Source organism: Schistocerca piceifrons, chromosome 9 (genome assembly GCF_021461385.2).
Source record: "Schistocerca piceifrons isolate TAMUIC-IGC-003096 chromosome 9, iqSchPice1.1, whole genome shotgun sequence".
Taxonomy (NCBI): Eukaryota; Metazoa; Arthropoda; class Insecta; order Orthoptera; family Acrididae; genus Schistocerca; species Schistocerca piceifrons.
Window position 1 is genome coordinate 107,458,038 of NC_060146.1, and position 17,993 is coordinate 107,476,030.

Here is a 17,993-nt window from a genome sequence, read left to right on the forward strand (position 1 = left end):
GAAGAGTCTGCCAGTTGAATGAACAGATCAAAAGTGGTCCAACGATACTGGAGGACGAGGAGAGACAGTGGTGTTAAGCTACAGCCGCAATTGATGTCAGTATTGAACAAGTCTGTGTCTTCATTCCGAATAACAGGAGAGAGAGTGCTGGTGACGTGGCAAACCATTATTATTGTTCTGCATACTGCAGCGAGCTTAATAGACTCAGCTTCCACAAGGTCTGCCGGCCAGTGTGGCCGAGTGGTTCTAGGCGCTGCAGTCTGGAACCGCGCGACCGCTACGGTCGCAGGTTCGAATTCTGCCTCGCGGTTGGATGTGTGTGATGTCCTTAGGCTAGTTAGGTTTAAGTAGTTCTATAAGTTCTAGGGGACTGATGACCTCAGCAGTTAAGTCCCATGCCAAAATAATTCGATGAAGAGTATAAGGTTAACTGTATGAAAATCTGTCAGCATCTTCTGGACTGTCATGCAAACGAACGTGAAACTTTTTTAAAATAAACCATCACTGGAGACGGTCCACTTACTAATGCTTTCAGCGGCTGTCGATTCAGTTCCGATCAGTTGGTGAAGGGAGCAGTGTATACTTTGCTTTGTGTGAAACCAAAAGTTTTTCTTCAGAGGATATTGGAAATCTTACGCAATGTTTGGCCAAGTGCATTCAAAGGAGGATGACTATGTTGAAAAACGATATCCATGAAAATTGTGTATTCTTATTCTAATTCATGAAGGCCTGTTAAAAAAAATGGATGTATTTAGGGTTGTTTGCCAACGGCCTTGCCGCACGGGTAACACCGGTTCCCGTCAGATCACCGAAGTTAAGTGGTATCGGGCTGGGCTAGCACTTGGATGGGTGACCATCCGGTCTGCCGAGCGCTGTTGGCAAGCGGGGTGTACTCAGCCCATGTGAGGCAAACTGATGAGCTACTTTATTGAGAAGTAGCGGCTCCGGTCTCGGAAACTGACATATGGCTGGGAGAGCGGTGTGCTGACCACATGCCCCTCCATATTCGCATCCAGTGACACCTATGGGCTGAGGATGACACGGCGGCAAGTCGGTACCGTTGAGCCTTCATGGTCTTTCGGGAGGAGTTTATTTATGGTTGTTTGGATGTACGTACGTTTGTATTATCCGCATCTGCTCTTAGGCCACTGGACTGATTTCAATCAATCTTGGTACATGTATCACCTACTGTCTGGAAACAACAGCTGTGGGGTAAGAACCACCTACCTGTCAAAGGGGTGGGGGTGAAAAATATGTGCAGCCTACTGATTTCAAATAGCCAGAGTGTACTGTTTCAGTATTTTGGAATGAGAGCACTTACTTGCAACAAACTCTACACATACTTCCAGATCTTTACGAAGCTTTAGCTCGTTGATGACCACCCAAAATGAATGAACGAAAAATAGTTTATCCTTTACTACATTTTCGCTGTTCATGCAGCAAAAGCAGTGCAGCTGGTACGACGGTTTAATTTATTACTTGTTTGTTACTAAATTGATTCGTGATACATTTTTCAGACTTTATCCAAATACACTCCTGGAAATGGAAAAAAGAACACATTGACACCGGTGTGTCAGACCCACCATACTTGCTCCGGACACTGCGAGAGGGCTGTACAAGCAATGATCACACGCACGGCACAGCGGACACACCAGGAACCGCGGTGTTGGCCGTCGAATGGCGCTAGCTGCGCAGCATTTGTGCACCGCCGCCGTCAGTGTCAGCCAGTTTGCCGTGGCTTACGGAGCTCCATCGCAGTCTTTAACACTGGTAGCATGCCGCGACAGCGTGGACGTGAACCGTATGTGCAGTTTACGGACTTTGAGCGAGGGCGTATAGTGGGCATGCGGGAGGCCGGGTGGACGTACCGCCGAATTGCTCAACACGTGGGGCGTGAGGTCTCCACAGTACATCGATGTTGTCGCCAGTGGTCGGCGGAAGGTGCGCGTGCCCGTCGAACTGGGACCGGACCGCAGCGACGCACGGATGCACGCCAAGACCGTAGGATCCTACGCAGTGCCGTAGGGGACCGCACCGCCACTTCCCAGCAAATTAGGGACACTGTTGCTCCTGGGGTATCGGCGAGGACCATTCGCAACCGTCTCCATGAAGCTGGGCTACGGACCCGCACACCGTTAGGCCGTCTTCCGCTCACGCCCCAACATCGTGCAGCCCGCCTCCAGTGGTGTCGCGACAGGCGTGAATGGAGGGACGAATGGAGACGTGTCGTCTTCAGCGATGAGAGTCGCTTCTGCCTTGGTGCCAATGATGGTCGTATGCGTGTTTGGCGCCGTGCAGGTGAGCGCCACAATCAGGACTGCATACGACCGAGGCACATAGGGCCAACACCCGGCATCATGGTGTGGGGAGCGATCTCCTACACTGGCCGTACACCACTGGTGATCATCGAGGGGACACTGAATAGTGCACGGTACATCCAAACCGTCATCGAACCCATCGTTCTACCATTCCTAGACCGGCAAGGGAACTTGCTGTTCCAACAGGACAATGCACGTCCGCATGTATCCCGTGCCACCCAACGTGCTCTAGAAGGTGTAAGTCAACTACCCTGGCCAGCAAGATCTCCGGATCTGTCCCCCATTGAGCATGTTTGGGACTGGATGAAGCGTCGTCTCACGCGGTCTGCACGTCCAGCACGAACGCTGGTCCAACTGAGGCGCCAGGTGGAAATGGCATGGCAACCCGTTCCACAGGACTACATCCAGCATCTCTACGATCGTCTCCATGGGAGAATAGCAGCCTGCATTGCTGCAAAAGGTGGATATACACTGTATTAGTGCCGACATTGTGCATGCTCTGTTGCCTGTGTCTATGTGCCTGTGGTTCTGTCAGTGTGATTATGTGATGTATCTGACCCCAGGAATGTGTCAATAAAGTTTCCCCTTCCTGGGACAATGAATTCACGGCGTTCTTATTTCAATTTCCAGGAGTGTATATCACTAAATGTGCCTCCATACTTATATCAATGTACGACTCGCATTTATTGCATTTATCAAAACTACGGTATAACTTTCCTGCCGCTTCTGCCAGTAAGTGAGATAGTATTTAACCTTGTATTTCCCTGTAAACTGCGTAATCTCTAATGGTTTGATTTAATCGTTTTAGGCTAAGCTTGATACTGAACATTGACAGAAACTAATAGCGAACTGTGCAAAATAAATGACAGCTGAAGGTTTCACGATGACTTTTATCAATTATTTAGCGGCTGAATATCGCCACCTGCAAAGACACAGGGGCTTTTTAGCGTCCAATAGTGATTCGGAATCCCTGCCCAGCTCAGGTACTGTGGAAAGGTCAAGCTCCCAGGGCTTCGTACCATAGCATGAGCTCGCTGCCGCGGCTTGTCACGTGGTCTCGCCCACAGACGCGGGAGTTCCTGTAAATACCGCCAGCTGCACTCGTCCGTCAGTTCCCGCTAATCTCTGAAGCCTTTGATACGTGACACTGGTAGGAGAGTCGTTGACCTATCCTGTATTTGCGTTTTACGATTCGGATCACTCACAGGACTGTTTGCACACGCTTGTGGAGACTTCCGCTACACTCTGAACTTTGCTCCAGCTAGCTGTTCCCTTTGTCTACTCTGCCATCATCGACGTTAATATCCAACTGTTTGTTCCAGTGGTCTCTGCAGCAGCAGCAGCAGTGCGGGCGACCGTAAACTACGTTCTACCTACGTTGACTGGTATAGAAGAACTTTGAAAATATTTGGGACGGCGTTTCCCGGTATGGTATTCGCCTCACGAACGAGAAAAACCTGCAAAAGACTGTGGCAGAACTGGGCGACACAAGCTGCTTTCAAATTACTTCTGCTAAAATGTTGTCTTTTGAGACAATTCTTTTTCTTTGCGGGGAGGGGGAGGGGGGTTGCGGGAACTGCAACCTCTTAGCCAGTGGCTTCATTTTTTCTCTTCTATTTGACCACATAATGCCAACACACACTGTTGTTTCACTCTTGTGACAATAGTCGCTATACATTCATGGGAAAGGGAAGGGGAGGGGAGAGGGGTTGCTCTGTGCAAAATCCAAGGAGGCGGCCTCGTCTTTCTTTGCGTTCCTGTAGTCCGTATGGTCTTGCTGTTTTGTCTTTCACCACCACAGCTAAATTTTTAACTGTCTGAATAATTTATTTTACCTCACCGTCATCTACAGACACAGTAGGCATATGAATCTGTGACACAGTGGACTGTGTAGGCTTTGTCTGTAAATTTAGAAACATTCACGTCTAAACATCGATGCAATAAAAACATGTTGTCCATTGGACCAACTGTGCAAGGAGTAAGAAGGCTGCTGAGTGGGTGGGGAAGGGTGATGGCGAGAGGATCAATTTTTCTGCTATATGACATACCGGGTGATCAAAAAGTCAGTATAAATTTGAAAACTGAATAAATCGCGGAAAAATGTACGAGAGCAGTTCAATAAGTAATGCAACACATTTTTTTTTCTGAAAAAGGGGTTGTTTTATTCAGCATTGAAATACACCAGGTTATTCCCCAATCTTTTAGCTACACAACACTATTTTTCAACGTAATCTCCATTCAATGCTACGGCCTTACGCCACCTTGAAATGAGGGCCTGTATGCCTGCACGGTACCATTCCACTGGTCGATGTCGGAGCCAACGTCGTACTGCATCAATAACTTCTTCATCATCCGCGTAGTGCCTCCCACGGATTGCGTCCTTCATTGGGCCAAAGGTATGGAAATCCGACGGTGCGAGATCGGGGCTGTAGGGTGCATGAGGAAGAACAGTCCACTGAAGTTTTGTGAGCTCCTCTCGGGTGCGAAGACTTGTGTGAGGTCTTGCGTTGTCATGAAGAAGGAGAAGTTCGTTCTGATTTTTGTGCCTACGAACACGCTGAAGTCGTTTCTTCAATTTCTGAAGAGTAGCACAATACACTTCAGAGTAGATCGTTTGACCATGGGGAAGGACATCGAACAGAATAACCCCTTCAGCGTCCCAGAAGACTGTAACCATGATTTTACCGGCTGAGTGTATGGCTTTAAACTTTTTCTTGGTAGGGGAGTGGGTGTGGCGCCACTCCATTGATTGCCGTTTTGCTTCAGGTTCGAAGTGATGAACCCATGTTTCATCGCCTGTAACAATCTTTGACAAGAAATTGTCACCCTCAGCCACATGACGAGCAAGCAATTCCACACAGATGGTTCTCCTTTGCTCTTTATGGTGTTCGGTTAGACAACGAGGGACCCAGCGGGAACAAACCTTTGAATATCCCAACTGGTGAACAATTGTGACAGCACTACCAACAGAGATGTCAAGTTGAGCACTGAGTTGTTTGATGGTGATCCGTCGATCATCTCGAACGAGTGTGTTCGCACGCTCCGCCATTGCAGGAGTCACAGCTGTGCACGGCCGGCCCGCACGCGGGAGATCAGACAGTCTTGCTTGGCCTTGCGGCGATGATGACACACGCTTTGCCCAACGACTCACCGTGCTTTTGTCCACTGCCAGATCACCGTAGACATTCTGCAAGCGCCTATGAATATCTGAGATGCCCTGGTTTTCCGCCAAAAGAAACTCGATCACTGCCCGTTGTTTGCAACGCACATCCGTTACAGACGCCATTTTAACAGCTCCGTACAGCGCTGCCACCTTTCGGAAGTCAATGAAACTATACGAGACGAAGCGGGAGTGTTTGAAAATATTCCACAAGAAATTTCCGGTTTTTTCAACCAAAATTGGCCGAGAAAAAAAATGTGTTGTATTACTTATTGAACTGCCCTCGTAAATAGAGAGGTACAAATTGATACACATGCTTGGAATGACATGGGGTTCTATTAGAAGCAAAAAAAAAACACAAAAGTTCAAAAATGCCTGACAGATGGCGCTTCATCTGATCAGAATAGCAATAATTAGCATAACAAAGTAAGACAAAGCAAAGATGATGTTCTTTACAGGAAATGCTCAATATGTCCACCATCATTCCTCAACAATAGCTGTAGTCGAGAAATAATGTTCTGAGCAGCAGTGTAAAGCATGCCCGGAGTTATGTGTGTGTAAGTTTTTACCACTCTATCTACATTATTCCGTGCTTTATTAAGTTTTCAAATTTATACTGACTTTTTGATCACCCGGTACTCTCCACCACACCCCGTTTGCTGTCTTTCGAAGTGCAAATATGCTCCTATACGACGATGTTCAAAGCGTAATTGTTAGTGTCGTTGCGGCAAACTAATGATAACTTATTCTGTTAGGATGACACTCCTCTACAGGAAAATTTCCTACCTCAAGAGAAAGAAAGTAAATTCCCTGGCAGCGAGTAATCAGAAGAACACGCTAATTGGGAGCAGAGTCTCTCCGGCTGTCTGGTTCACGTAATTAAAAGCGGCGAGCAGACTTAATAAATGGGCTGAACTGTGTTTATTATCGGGCGTCTGTGGCGCCCAGTGAGTCGAGGTTGAATCCAAGGGTATCCGAATAAAAGTAGGCACAATGCAGGGAGGAAATCTGATATACTACGTATGATCGTTTCTGGGAATTAAAATATATATATATATATATATATATATATATATAGGGTGTTGCGCGCGCACACACACACACACACACACACAAACACACACACACACACACGCACGCACTCCTAGTGTGTGTGTGTGTGTGTGTGTGTGTGTGTGTGTGTGTGTGTGTGGTTGTGTGTGTGTGCACAACCCTGGATCGCTTGGACTTATTTTAGCCTAACGTGGTGCTCATGACTAACGTGTACTCTATATCAGAGTTGATAACGAAATGGCAAGTTCCCTTCTAACGTCGATAGCGGTCGCACGGTATCTGCGGAACCAGTGGTGCGTCTCTGCTGAGTCATGCCTCCAGTGGTTCTATACTTCGAGCGCTCTCTGTCGCTGGTGGCAGCCGCTCAGCCCACTCAAGTTCGGAGACACCATGCTGCACACCTACGTTCGTGCTTCATCCTTTTAACATGACCGAGCGAGGTGGCACCGTGGTTAGCACAACGACCTCGTATTCGGAAGGTTCAAATGGCTCTGAGCACTATGGGACTTAACATCTGTGGTCATTAGTCCCCTAGAACTTAGAACTACTTAAACCTAACTAACCTAAGGACATCACACACATCCATGCCCGAGGCAGGATTCAAACCTGCGACCGTAGCAGTCGCGCGGTTCCGGACTGAGCGCCTAGAACCGGAAGGAAGGACAATGGTTCAAACCCACGTCCTGATTTAGGCTTCTCGTGATTTTTCCTAGATCGCTTCAGACAAATGCTGCGATGATTCCTTTGAAATGGCATTGCCAACGTCCTTGTCCATCCTTCCCTAATCCGATGGGACCGATGACCTTTCTGTGTGGTCCGCACCCCAAATCAACCAACGAAACAACCAACCAACCAATCCTTTGACATCGATAGCTGGACTGTATTGCTTGTTGTATCATTTGTACATTTGGAGAAATACAAGTTACGGAAATCTTATGTTTTCTGTGTTGCTTTTTCACTAATCATTTCTGCTTCTGTCCAGCTTTCTTGTGCCGACATTTGCTGCACCACTCGGCAGCCCTACTCCTCATAACGTTGCGTACGAAGTCATAGACAACAATTAGCATCTGAAACATCGTAAAACACTGAGCTGCTTTAATTGTAGTATAAAATTTGTAACAGTCACCAACAGTACACAGCATTATGGCCACATGCTGAAACAGTGTGTTGGCCCACTTTTTGAACTCAAAATGCAGCAATCGTACGTGGTAAGCATTTGATAAGTCCTTGGTAGGTTTCTCGAGTCAAGTAGCACTGGAAATCTACAAAAGGTTACGTAGTTTCCGTGTATTAAAGACCGATGGTTTGTTGTCAGTGATAACGTCACAGATATGTTTCATTGGGTTCAGATCGTGCAAATTTCGTGGTCTGGACATCAACGTCAGTTCACAGTCACGCTCCTCGAATCACTGTTGAAGTATTATGCCCTTGTGTCAGGGACAGCTAAGCTGGTGAGGGTGCCATAACCGCCGGAGAATACATCGAACTTATAGGGCTATAGGAGGTCCGCAATGACTTTCATGTAGTCACAGTATCTTTGATTACTACTACATGTCCCACGGCAGCCCAGGGGAAAGTCACTCATAGAATAATAGTGCTCCCACGACCTGCGTACTTGGCATGGTGCCTGTTTTGAGCAGCTGTTTGCCTGGGCGGCGCCTTATCCGGACACGACCTTCAACCTGACAAGAGAAGAAATTTGATCCATCCGACCAGCTGAGACATTTAGGTTGACCCAATCTTAGTGATCCCATCACCATTGCAAACGTAACTGACGTTCTTGTTGGGTCAACATGGTGTCGCCTGCTGCGGAGCACCACGTTACACAATGTGAGCTGTTGATTCGCCGTTGCCGACATGCCCGTTCACGCGCGTCGGCTCATAGGAGTGTGCCCTGCGCCAAACTGGCTTACGTAAATGGATCCCCTTATTTACCACCCGTACCGAGATAGAATGATTCCCCAATCGTCTCTCCTCCGCCTCTACTTTCCTGCTCACAACGTCACACAGGGACATTCAATCCGCCGATGGGTAGTGATCATGTTTTAGCTCATCGACGTATATTCTGCGTGTGTTTGTGATTCTGTTTACAAGATTATACCAAATATTTAGAAACTTGGATTTATCTTACGGTGGAAAGCGAAAACGTGTCGGAAACAGATATTTAAGGTAATTCCTATTTATTGTCCGGCAACGGCCTTGCCGCAGTGGACAAATCGGTTTCCGTCAGATCACCGAAGTTAAACGCTGTCGGGCGTGTCCGGCACTTTGATGGGTGACTATCCCGGCCGCCATGCACTATTGCCATTTTTCGGGGTGCAGTCAGCCTCGTGATGCCAATTGAGGAGCTACTCGACCGAATAGTAGCGGCTCCGCTCAAAGAAAACCATGACTGGGAGAGCGGTGTGCTGACCACACGCCCCTCCTATCCGCATCCTCAGCTGAGCACGACAGGGCGGTCGGAGGTTCCGATGGACCGCTTGCGGCCTGAAGACGGAGTGCTGTTTGTTGTCCGCTCTCAGCAGCACATTTTTAATTTGCTGACTGCGTTTGTTCACTCAGGGTCATCTTCACATCTAACATAAAGTAAAACTAAATACATACCATCTTATATTTTACAATAAGTAGAAAAAGAATTGTACATGAATGTAGAATATTCCTTAGCGGCAACGTCAGCAATCAATCTTGTTTATTCAGAATCTCATATCAGACAACAGTGTTTTGCAACTGCGATCAACGTTTCAACAGGGTGTCTGCTGGAGGTAGGGGTTAGAGGAGGCGAAGGGGGAGGGAAAACAGAGTGAAAATGGAGGTGCAGTGGTGGTAATTTCATCAGATGAGAAACAGGGGTCTTTCTAAAGTTATAGAGGGTATAATTATGTAAAAATTCTCTTTAGAATACTTATATTGTAGATCAATGCATACATAAAATTCATACGTCAGAAATTTGTAAGAATATAAAATGGAGCGAGGAACAGTGAAAGCGGGGAAAGAAGGTAGTTGAGTGGGAGGAAGTGTTAATGGTAGGGATGCTATGCGTTTAACAAGTGATGGTCTCACACTAAAATTGCAAAAATTCAATCAGATAACAAAAAACTTATGTTAAAATACTAGAATGGTAAACTAATGGGTGCGTAAAAGTGTAAATGCATCAAATAGTAGTGTAAAAGTGGAAATGATATAAAATTTTCGTTAAAACTATAGACCTTAAACAATGGAATACAAATAGTGAAAGACATAAGGATCGTATATTTATAGAAGTGGACTTATATAGAGAACCTACTACAATTTCGTGAGGTGTAATTACATGTTAAAATTTTTTTAAAACGTTGAAAGTATAAGACTGGAAAAAGTGCAAAACAATAAATTTCAAAAGTGAAACTATGTGTAGCAACGGAAATTACTGGGAACAGGATGTGGCAGTTGTATTTGATTGAATTTTATTGCCGCATTGCTGGTGCGGTGTGGTGGAAAATCGGAAAAGGCCTTCAAAGTTGATGAAAAATCCACTGTTAATAAAATAGTTCAGCTGATTTAGTGTCTTGCCATGCTCTTGCAGCCGGCCGGAGTGGCCAGGCGCTTCTAGGCTACAGTCTGGAACCGCGCGACCGCTATGGTTGCAGGTTCGAATGGCATGGATGGGTGTGATGTCCTTAGGTTAGTTAGATTTAAGTAGTTCTAAGTTCTAGGGGACTGATGACCTCAGAAGCTAAGTCCCATAGTGCTCAGAGCCATTTGAACCATTTTGGAGCTCTTGCAGACGGGGTGTAAAAATTTCTTCCACCTTTGTAGGAGGTATCTTATGGACAGGATGACAATTTCTCAAATATATGAAAGAAAACGTAAATTAGTTACAGACTGCGACGTACACACGCTTTATTTAACGTGTAAACGTCACTACAGATATTTGGATTTAGGTTATGACATGTTCGGAATACCTGCCACCATCGGCGATGATGTAGTGCAGACTAGTACCGAAATTCTGCATGACCTACACTTGTTGGAACATCGATGCTGTCGACGACCTCCTGAATGGCTTTTTTCAGTTCAGCAATGGTTTGCGGTTATTGTTGTACACCTCGTCTTTAATATAGGCCCACAAAAAGGACTCGCATGTGTTCAAATCGGGAGAATATGGCGGCCAATAGAGGCTCATGCTAGTGGCCTCTGGGTACCCCAGAGTCAGAACGCGACCCCTAAAAGCGCTCCTCCAGGACGCCAAACACTCTCCTGCTTCTCTGAGGTTGAACTCCGTCTTGCATGAACCAGATCTTTCCGAAATCAAGGTCTCTTTGGGTAATGGGGATGAAATCATCTTCCAAAATATTCACGTACCGTTCTGTAGTCACCGTGCCATCAAGGAATGTCGCACCGACTATTCCGTGACTGGACATTGCACACCACACAGTTACCCGTTGAAGGTGAAGAGATTTTCCGATCGTGAAATGTGGATTCTCGGTCTCCCAAATGCGCCAATTTTACTTAGTGATGAACCCATCCAAATGACAGTGGACTTTGTGCCTCAACCAAATCACATTAACAGCAAAGATCTGTTCGTCAGTTCTGTGGACAATAGTGTTGTCGAAACGCAACCGCTGTTTCTTGGCCCTGGAACTTAATGGGTGATGAGTTTGAATTTTGTATGGGAAGAGATGCAGGTCTTCAACAATGATTTGTCACAGTGTCTCCCGGTTGATACCCATCTGTTGTGCAGCTCATCCGATGCTGCAGCGCGTGTCTTTTCGATGTTTTTCAGGCGTTTTCGCGCTTTCTAGACGACCGATATTGCCTACACTGTCATCAAGAACACTATACGTTCTCTCAAACTTGAGAATCAAATTCTTGATCGTTAACACACTTGGACTGGTTGTCTTCAGTTCAACTTGATCACAAACTTCCTGTGAGCCGCAGTTGGGCTGGTATTGCTCGCATAGTAGGCCTTCACAAGCAGTGACATTTTCACCAGGAAATGGCCGACAACATCAAGACGCGTGCGCGTGCACATACTAAGTGCCACAATTGCCCGCGGCCAGCCGTACACTTTGAACGCCCCAACGCATACCGTTCAGAAGTTATGACGATTTCATATCATATAGTTCGATAATTGTCACACTTTATAAACGGGTATCAATAACCCGCCAGGGTAGCCGAGAGCGCTGACGCGCTGCTTCCTGGACTCGGGTAGGCGCGCCGGCCCCAGATCGAATCCCCCCGGCGGATTAATGGCGACGGGTGGTGTGCCGGCCAGCCTGGATGTGGTTTTTAGGCGGTCTTCCACATCCCGCTAGGTGAATACCGGGCTGGTCTCCATGTTCCTCCTCAGTTACACGACTCGCAGACATCTCGACACACTCGCACTGTTCCATTACTTACAATCGACACAGAGAGTAGGGGTAGACTAATTCCATCCCGGGGGGTACAGGGTGGTGGCAGGAGGGGCATCTGGCCACCCCGTTCCACTAACCTTGCCAAATCCGTTCCTAACGATGCCGGCCCTGCGTCAGAGCGAAACATGGCACCAGTGAAAGAAAGAAAAGAAAAATAAACAGGCGTCAATACTTGCGACTGCATGCTTCGATATTAAAAGATGCTCAACAATCGCGGTTTTATTATTGTACGTGGCCGATGGGTTCTAGGCGCTTCAGTCCGGAACTGCGCTGCTGCTACGGTCGCAGGTTCGAATGCTGCGTTGGGCATGGATGTGTGTGATGCCCTTAGGTTAGTTATGTTTAAGTAGTTCTGAGTCTAGGGAACTGGTGACATCAGATGTTAGGTCCCATAGTGCTTAGAGCCATTTGAACCATATTATTGTAGGCTGAAGCGTGCTGTTTGAAGCGTATTTCAAACGTCCTACTTGTCTGCTCTATATGAACTTCTGGACAGCTTCCACACTTTAGTATATATACACCGGCCGCTGTGAATTTCAAGGCTTTTCTTTTCAACCGGTACCTCAGTCTAAAGTGAATAATATCAATAGTAGTCTTAAAGCTTATATGCAAATTGGTCCTTCGAAATTGTCTAGCAAACCGTCTTTTACACCTCATAGGAATGCACACGATTTTCTCGTCTTTCTATACACCTGTTAGCGTGTTGTCATTGATTTTACTTTTTTTGTGTAGCTATGACTACTGATCACAATCATGGATGAGGAGCAATCCCGTAAAAGTTTCGCCTTCTACGGCTCCCTTTAGAGCCATAGAAGTTCTTCAATAATATCGTAACGTATATTCTGTCTACTTGCCCCATCATCTAATCTGTGTTTTCCTCATGCAGTTTTCATTTTATAGCAGCAGAAAAAAAATTTTCTTTTCTTGTCTGCCCCCTTAATACAGTGCTCTATCGTGACAGCACATTTCAAACAATTCATTTCCTTTCTTTTCCTTTATCCCATATTCCACGATCCACTGCTGTATTCCAATCGAACCTATTTTCCACCTTTCTCATTTAAAACATCGAGGAGGGAAGCTGAACCCTTGACCTATATATCTTCTGCTCTGAGCACTTCCCTCCTGATCTTCCAAAGTTACCTCCTTTTTCTTACACATTCCTTTCTTACCTTCGCCTCCTCTCTCGCTTACCAAATTCCTCGCTTCCATCATTCCTCCGGTTTTCATCCTTTCTCTCCTTTCTTCTTTGTCTTTCTGTTCCTCCCTCCTGCTCAACAATACACTACTCTCACCCATCCCTCTCCTAAACTCCACCCCTCATCCACAAAATTCGACACCTTTCTTCTTTTACTTTTCCATGTTCCTTCTCACAAACTCTTATAATATACACTCCAATCTCGAAAAATTTATCCTTCTTTGTCCTATTCGATACTTTTCCTTCCACAGTCACTTCGATCTTCCTCTCTTTCAGTTTCTTCTCTCCTTCTCCTTTTAATATTTTTTTCCTTTAACTCCGCTTCCCAACCACAAACTATCGTTAGCCGTCTTATTTCTCCTTGGACATCACTTCTTCCATCTTCACTCACACAATTTGTTACTCACACATTCCTTTTTTTGCTCTTACCCTCATCTTTGCCTCTGGTCATCGTCTGTTATCAAACATTTGTTCTCCCCTTTTCACCTTCTCAAATCGTACATTTCTTTCTCATTTCTCTCACTCCCTCTACCACATTCTTATCTCCACACCTGCTTATTCCTGCCTCTGTCTGAAGTAAGACAGTTCCCGGGCGCCAGTTGGATGCAGTGACGCCATCGGCAGAAGCTGCCAGCCCTGCTCCAGATAACCGGCTCCCTCTGCCTGTAGAGACGACGCGCACAGCTGTCTCTGCTTTGCGGCGCCTTTGAATGAGTCGCATTCAGACTCGGCTCTGCTCTATGTGACAGCCGCACACAGCACGCGCTTCCCACATCTGCCAGCCCAGATTGTCGTCTCAGGCGGTGCTGGGTGGAGGTCGTGGATAGGCGAGTAAGCACATCAAAGACCAGCAGGGATGAGCCCGCAGGGCAAGCACGATATCTACTGTGCGGCTGCTCAGGCAGAACGCCTCTGTTGCCTTGCTTCTCCGAGCTATTGCGTTTATCTTCATATTCATGTTAGTATTATTTCGTAGCAATAAACCACACTCTCTTTCTCTCTATGTCTGTCTCTATCTCCCCCCCCCCCTCTCTCTCTCTTCCTCTTTCTCTATTCCTCTCTCTTCAACTCTTCACGTGGACGTGATCTGGCGTAACACTTGCAACATTTAAAAACCATATACTGCATACGCTGAAATACCGGGTGATCAAAATGTCAGTATAAATTTGAAAACCTAATAAACCACGGAATAATAAACATGCTTGGAAAGACATGGGGTTCTATTAGAACAAAAAAAAAAAAACAAAGTTCACAAAATGTCCGACAGATGCCGCTGGACAGCAATACGTCAGTGACTGTGCATGACACTCGTGTATAAAAGGAGCTGTAATAAGAGAGAGAATCAAATGCGCCAGCAGTCGCAGCATGTTGACGTCACCTGAAAAGGCGCTTTTAGTGAAGCTGTATTATCAGAATGGGGATTGTGCTAGTTCAGCGCTACGATCCTATCGCCATAGGAAGGGGATTCGAACGTTGACAAATGCAGCTGTGGCGAGAATGATTTCGAAGTTCGAAGCCACGGGTTGTTTAGACGATAGACCCCATAGTGGCCGGCCGAGAACAAGGCGTAATGCTGCTGAGACAGATCAGGACGAAATGGAGACTGTAGCGTGTTCGTCTATGCACGGGGAAGTCAGCGCTCATGCAGTCACACGTCGCACCGGCATTCCATACACTACTGTTTGGTTGGCACTGAGGTGTACCCTCCGATGCTACCCGTACAAAATCCATCGGCATCATGAACTGCTACCTGGCGATTTAGTGAAGCGGAGGGCATTTGCGGTGTGGGCGTTTCAAAAGATGGCGGAAGATGACGATCGGTTGAGTAACGTGTTGTGGACCGACGCAGCTCATTTCACGCTCCGAGGGTCTGTCAACGCCCACAACTGCAGAATTTGGGCTACCGAAAATCTTAGAACTATTGTTGACGAATGATGGTGGACATATTGAGCATTTCCTGTAAAGAACATCAACTTTGCTTTGTCTTACTTTGTTATGCTAATTATTGCCATTCTGATCAGATGAAGCGTGATCTGTCAGACATTTTTTGAACTTTTGTATTTTTTTGGTTCTAATAAAACCCCATGTCATTCCAAGCATGTGTGTCAATTTGTACATCTCTATCTACATTATTCCGTGATTTATTAAGTTTTCAAATTTATACTGACTTTTTGATCACCCGATATATATGACAAAGTAATATGTATATACGCAGATGCCTGTAATATCTCGTACATATGGTACAAAAGGGCAGTGCATTGGTGGAGCTGTCATTTGTACTCTTATGATTCATACGAAATGATTTCCGACGTAGCTATAGCCGTTGGACAAGAATTAATAGACTTTTAGCACGGAATGATAAATGGAGCAAGACGCATGTGGCATTTCATTTCGGGAATCGTTAGGGAATTCAATATTTCGAAAGACACAGTATGAGGAGTCTGCCTAGAACACCACATTTCAGGTGTTATCTCCCACCACGGACACAAAGTAACCCACAGCTTTGATTTAACGCATGAAAACAGCGGCGTTTGTGTAGTTATCAGTGATAACAGACAAGCAACGCTGTGTGAAATCTCCTCCCGTTTCAAAAAGATTTATTACATCAAGACATCACTTTCTTAACTTCACGGAGGTTTGAAAAATATCGGGGTGTCCCACATCATGACTGCTAGATTGAATCACGACTGTCTCGAAGACATCTTTTCTAGAATATGTGGTCTTGGTGCATGTTATAATAATCGCATGCCCCCGAGGTAAAAAGTAGAATTAGTCTAATTAAACTGACTGGAAATGCGACAAATATATCTTTGTCCCTTGGTGCTTCCATTACAAAGGATACAGATCGAAATTCTGCAGAAGAAACTTTAGGAGATTGCGAGATATTATTTCTAGTGAATTGTGCAGCAATGTGTTACGTCAAGTCACTATACCTCAGATGGAGAAGACTTGCTTCGAGAGTGCAATCTTAGTCATGAAGCGAGCTCCAATGGATACATTACTCGCGATGCCTTAAAATTCTTGGCAGGATATATCACATTCAGGTGGAACAACATCGACAGTTCATTATGAATTACAACAGCAAATGCCATGTTGACGCAAAATTAAGAGCAAAAGAGGACTGGATAAGTGCACTTTCGAAAGGTGCAAAATTAACAGCAAAAGAAGAGCGAATGAGTATGCTCTCTAAAGTTGGATTTACTTCTCCATCACCTGAGTAGTTTGCTACAAAATCAAGTTGGGTAATTATTTTTTCGTTGTTTCAGGGAGCAAATATTTCACGTTACAGACATACAATGGAATAATTAACAGAGATATTACAATCAAGATCTCCCGCAATCGAAAGGAAAATTACTGATTTGTATATAATAACGAGACCTTCCATCCGCATTACAATTTATAATAAAAGAGTCAAAGAGGATACAATGAAGAGAATTCAGCGAAAATAAATTTTCTCTGAAATGTGTCGTGTTAACAACTTCGAGCTGAATTATCCGCGTCAACATCGTCATCGTCGACTCTATAATTATATCCCCTAAATAAACCTGAATTATTCACCGTAATTCAACTTTTAAGCCTGAAGTAATAGTGTCGATCATTACAACTCGGTTTGCATACTGACAAGTGTTATCAGTGTTTTTTTCGCTTAACGTTTCCTTTCGAATACTCCAAATACTAATTCATCTTTGACCTCATCCCTGAGAAGGCCAAAATCAAACGGAAAGAGACGTGAAAATTTGTTTCACATTCTGTCTGCCAAGTGACAAAACACGTCGTTGACCGATGGGATTGTACTCGCCGAAATGGCCTACCTTTCTTGCCAAAGAAACTGGTATAGGCTTGCGTATACAAATACAGAGAGATGTAAACAGGTAGAATACGGCACTGCGGTGAGCAACACCTGTATAAGACCACAAGTGCCTGGCGCAGTTGTTAGATCGGTTTCTGCTGATACAATGGCAGAATATCACGATTTAAGTGAGTTTGAATGTGGTGTTACAGTCGGCGTACGAGCGATGGGACACTGCATCCCCGACGTAGTGACGAAATGGGAATTTTCCCGCACGACCATTTCACGAGTGTACCGTGAATATCAGGAATCCAGTAAAACATCAAATCAACATCGCGGCGGCCGGAAAGCGATCCGGCGAGAACGGTACCAACAACGACAGAAGATAATAGTTCAACGTGACAGAAGTACAACTATTCCGCGAATTGCTGTAGATTTCGATGCTGTGCCATCAACAAGTGTTAGCGTGCGAACTGTTCAACGAAACATCATTGATAAGGGCATTCGGAGACGAAGACCCACTCGTGTACCCTTGGCGACTGCACGACAGAAAGCTTTCTGCCTCGCCTGGGCCGGTCAATACCGACATTGGATATTATGCCTGGTCAGATGAGTCTCGTTTCAAATTGTAGCGAGCGGATGACGTGTACGGGTATGGAGACAACCTCATGAATCCAGGCCCCTTATCTCAGCAAGAGATTGTGGAGGCTCTGTTATGATGTAAGGCGTGTGTAGTCGGAGTGATATGGGATCACTGATACGTCTATATACGACGCTGACAGGTCATACGTACGTAAGCATCCCGTCTGATCACCTGCATCCATTCACGTCCGTATGGTAACTCCAGCACGACAATGTGACACCCAACACGTCCGGAATTGCTACAGAATAGCTCCAGGAACACTCTTCTGAGTTTAAACACTTCCGCTGCCCACCAACTTCACATAACATGAACGTCATTGAGCATATCTGGGTGCCACGCAACGTGCTGTTCAGAAGAGATCTCCACCCCTCTCGTTCTCTTACGGATTTATGGACAGCCCTGCTGGATTCATGGTGTCATTTCGCTCCAACAGTACTTCAAACGTTA

General features: G+C 45.7%; 1 pseudogene; it reads left to right on the top strand.

Annotated features, from left to right (window-relative positions):
* Positions 1 to 763: 763 nt before the first annotated feature.
* Positions 764 to 881, top strand: LOC124717453 (annotated as a pseudogene).
* Positions 882 to 17,993: the final 17,112 nt, after the last annotated feature.